Source organism: Branchiostoma belcheri, unplaced genomic scaffold (genome assembly GCF_001625305.1).
Source record: "Branchiostoma belcheri isolate BF01 breed outbred unplaced genomic scaffold, Haploidv18h27 scaffold76, whole genome shotgun sequence".
Taxonomy (NCBI): domain Eukaryota; kingdom Metazoa; phylum Chordata; class Leptocardii; order Amphioxiformes; family Branchiostomatidae; genus Branchiostoma; species Branchiostoma belcheri.
The window spans coordinates 402,263-407,097 of record NW_017804420.1 but is presented as its reverse complement, the minus strand read 5'-3'; positions in this window follow the sequence as shown (position 1 = coordinate 407,097).

Genomic DNA, 4,835 nt, shown 5'->3' with positions numbered 1-4,835 from the left:
TCTGGTTTGTAGGATTTATTTTAGAGCTTTTATACCACACCTGCAGTCTTACCACGTTCCTTTTGTTAGTTTTACCCATAATCCACCTTGATGTATGACAGATGCGCGCACGTAAAATGAAATCGCAAAGGCTGCCGGGAGGAATTATGTATCCCAGGGCAAGGGTAATCATTCTTTCTCTGGGAAGATGCGTGGAGATCGTGTAGGAATGCAGGATCCAGTCAACACGCCAATATTGTTCCAATTGACTCAAAAACAAACCCAAACAGTGTCAGTTCCATGACGACGATACACAAAATAAAACTTTGCGAAGATCAGAATTAATATCGTAGCTATCTTTAGCTCTAAACTAGTTCAAAGGAGCCAGTCATTTGGTTCAAACTGAATTGAGAAGAAATTAATTACAACATCAGTTCCATGACTACGATATGTGAGCTTAAGCATTGAGAAAAAAAAAAGATAAGGATATATACATAGCTTTAGCCGTTCAAACGTTTTCTATTTGGGTAAAGAAAATTGCTTCCTCTGATTTCTTTTTATAGCGATACGGGTTAGACTTGTACCTTTAGCTCTACAATTTAGCCCTCCACAGGAAAATGTATGTGGAAGCTATACAGGAATTAAATAATATCAGCACATTCCGCTGAACTTCGATACGTATGGTGGTTATCTTAACTGGTTAATCGTGGGTTGATAGAAGTTGCCGCGGATGCGTGCGTTGCCAGTTTAGCGGAACACGCCAGAAATATAAATGACCCGTTCTGACGTCCCTAACGTCAAAATCGGCGTCTCCAGAAATGTGCGATCTGACCCGAAATTCTCACCTTTAACTTTCCGAAGGCCTCAGGCATTAAGGTGTCAAGGACGGTGGAATGCCGGAGCTATCCCCCGTCTTTTGTTCCTTTTATTTTGCTTACACAGCAATTAATTATATAAGATCAATCGGCTCTTATCCAAAATTAGTTTTACCGTAAGACTAATTTCGGTATAATTTGAGTATGTATGGAATGGACACACTTTCATGGTGAGGACTGCACTTTCTTTGATACCAGAGAGAGTTTCTCCCTGCAAAAAAAAGTATTCGCCCCCCTCCCCTTTAAGTGTTTATCAATTGAGGTAGAGTTCAACTTAGAACGACCTCAGCGACCTCAGGTAAACCCGTACAGTGCATGCTGCACTGGCAGTATCTGTCTCCTTGACTCTGAGCTAATGTTTCGAGATGGCTGTACGATATGAGGCGATTAAACAGCAACGGCCCATAACAACAACTCCAAATACACCCCGCACTGGCGTCATGGGCAGCGAGCTTCCTGTGGTCTGGCGTCAGGCTATGGCATCACTGATAACTATGTCTAGCCTCTACCAGGCTTCAGAAGCGGCTGGAAAGAGTAGAAATTGGCCAAATAGACAGAAAACATGCCGGGGGAGTAAGTCCTCTAAAAGAGTCAGTTTGCCCCTACCAGGCTTCACTAGAAGCGACTGGAAAGACCAGAATTGATTCTGGCAAATGGACAGAAAACATGCCAGGGGAGTTGTTCCACTTCAAGAGTACAGCTTTAAGAAGCGGCTGGAAAGAGTAGAAATTGGTCAAATAGACAGATAACATGCAAGGGACAGGGGAGTTCGTCCGCTATCGAAGCGGCATACTGTACTCTTTTTGCGGGCGAACTCCATTGGCATGTTATCGGTATGTTTGGCCTATTTCTACTTTTTCTAGCCGCTTCTGAAGCCTGGTATAGGCAGGCTGTGCTCTTTTACTAAGTGGGCTAGCTCCCCTGGCATGTTTTCTGTCTATTTGGCCAATTTCTACTACTCTTTCTAGCCGCTTCTGAAGCCTGGTAGAGGCAGGCTGTACTCTTGTACCAAGTGGACCAGCTCCCCTGGCATGTTTTCTGTCTATTTGGCCCAATTTCTATCCTTTCCAACCGCTTCTGAAGCCTGGTAGAGGCTAAAGTTTGTCGGTGGATTTGGTTCAAACAAGGAGTTCCTTGGTTCAAAACATCCTCACAAACCAGCTCATTAAAACAGCTTCTCTGATTCGCCATGACGTCATCAAACACTGATGCCCTGTATATCTGCACGTTAACAATAAACACAAACAAATCGGGGCAATTAGACCGTTTGCTCTTCTTATCAATTGCTACTTGTGTCAGTGATGCTCTCAGAAGTACTATAGAAACCGCGAGATTGTCCGAAGTGTTGTTACGTATTTACTTGTAGTTTTAACTGTTGCCAGGGGGAGGGGCAGCTGACGCCCATATGCTACAGTGATTTTTTTTTTATTTACTTCATCGGTCACCACAAAACAAGGCTCATGGGAGCCACTTAAAATGCTTTGGGTTACAGAACAGCCAGTGTCAGTGGACAGATGTTTGTTGACCTTAGACTTGAAGAGTTTAAGGTTATACTCATAGGGGAAGCAATCACGAGGTAGCTTATTCCAAAGTGATGTTGTTCTTGGAAAGAAGCTTTCCGTCTATACATGTTGTATCTCTACTGTAGTCAAAAGAATGACTCCTGTTCTTGTTGCCATCTCTCCACAACAGTACAACACTAGATAGGCTTGAACAACGATATTGCAGTTAGATGTGCAAAGGTTAGGTGTGGCAGGTGGTTGTGTAATATGACCAGCTGTCAATTGTCGCAGTACCGCGCTACACAGATGCATGCAGATACAGAACAAAGACACATGTACTGTCATGGAGATGCTTTCTGATTCGGGGAATAGGGCCAAATTTCATAGCTGTACTTCCATATTGTCTGAAACAGCTGTGTCTTCTTTAGCAAAATGACGATATTGCGTACAGTTGACACCTGCATGTACGCAAACGCCGTTGAAACACGGGAAAACCCCCTCTTTACGACCTATGGACAAGTGATGATGTAACATCCATGTCCATAATATCACCAGTGTCCATAATATCGCCACCTTGAGAAATAGTTACTGCAACATACCCTAGGTATGTACATTTGAGGTGTGCAGGAACGCATACCAAAAGTATGTTGCAGTAAAAATATCTTGAAGCACACTGTTTTTGAAGGTGGCGATATTATGGACCCTGGTAATATTATGGACATGGATGTTACATGTAATCTTTATTCGGACAATTGAGAATCTAAAGGGACAAACCATGTGAGTCTCCACTGCTCAAAAGCCGATCTTTAAGCATACCTTAAAGCGTGCGTAAATCTTGCATTTTCACTCGAGTGAAAACGTAAACCATTACGCATGCTTTAAGCTATTCGTAAAGGTAGATTTTCATTCTCGTGCTCCCCTGGCCCCTTAACCTTTAGTCCTCATTAGTTTGGGTTAGTGGCATAGACAGGGAATACATGTCAAGCCGGACTGTAAGTTGTAAATCGTATCAGAATATACTACTAGTAAATCAAAATCAGAGAAAAGCATATACATGCCATATACAGCAACTAAAGGTGTTTGTTTCCTAATCCCTTTTACGAATGTTTACTGTGGGGGTAAATAGTGTAAAATGAATGTCTTATGTAAGATTGGCTTGTCCCTTTGAACCTCTTACAACAGCAAACGGTCACTCTGCGGGTCTCTGACTACCTCGTGGTCGTACATGTGACCAGTGATAAGTTTGGTGGTCACTTAGGGAACAGAGAAATGGTCAGCCAGGGGATTTCTGCTTACACAATAGGATTAATACATAAAACATTGTGTTGTATGTATCTTAAGCCCCTGTCACAAATAGGCGAATATAACCTCCCGAACACTAGCCGAACTCCTCCCAACCATGGTGAGAAGTAGGTCGGGAACAAGGTCGGTAGTGGTCGGCTGGTGTTGGACGAAGTCGGCTATTGTTCGGTTGTGCCAGCCAAATGTTTCAGAATGTTTAAAACATTCGTCAGTGGACGGGAGGTTGGGTCATTGTTGGGGGATGGTTGGCTGGTGGTTGGGAGTAGGTCGGCAGTGGTTGGGCGTGGTTGGAGGTGCAAATTTGTCTCAAATTTAACTCAAATTCGTTTCGTACAGAAAGGTAGGCGTGGCATAAGTCTGGTCAGATCTAGACTGCTCCAGAACTTCAGCAAACCTTGGTTGGTTGGTTGGTTGGTTGGTTGGTTGGTTGGTTGGTTGGTTGGTTGGTTGGTTGGTTGGTTGGTTGGTTGGTTGGTTGGTTGGTTGGTGGTCGGGGGAACTTTCTCAATATATGACAGGAACTTTTCGGTATGGTTACTATGTATGGTAAGATAAGGTGTGGTGTAGTATGGTATGGTATATCTTTCAGTGAATTCTATTGTTGCGTAAATGCTAATTCGTAATAAAAAAAATCGCAAATTTCAACATTTTGTTTTCATATATTAAGTTCATTGATACGCCTACAAATTGCCGATCAAAGTAGCAAATTATTCGCGGATAACCCATGTAAAATGGAGCATTATAGTCGATCTTCAACACTAGAACAGGGAAGCACTAGCCATCGCTTAACCTTAAAAAAGGAACTGCTATGTATTTCGTATGTAGACGTAACATTTCGATATTGACGAAGCTTTTTCCTGTATCTATATGTAAGACTTTGATCTCAGAACGTGACTACAGCGAGAAGACTACACCTACGCACTTCCACTGGGGAGGTAGAGAGTACTTTAAAGACTTTCGTCACCCAATTTTTTTGCCTGTGTCAGCACCAACTGATATTTGTTCTGGAATGAACATCTTTACATAAGGACCCGGTGACGACGGAAAGTGCAGATACTAAATGGGTTTTCTGGCTGTTGTCAACAGAGAGTAAATCCGTTAAGGATGAATGAAAGGGCAGTGACGAGGTGTGTGGCCTTCCATCAACACATGGTCTAGCCAGTACAAACAACGCTAC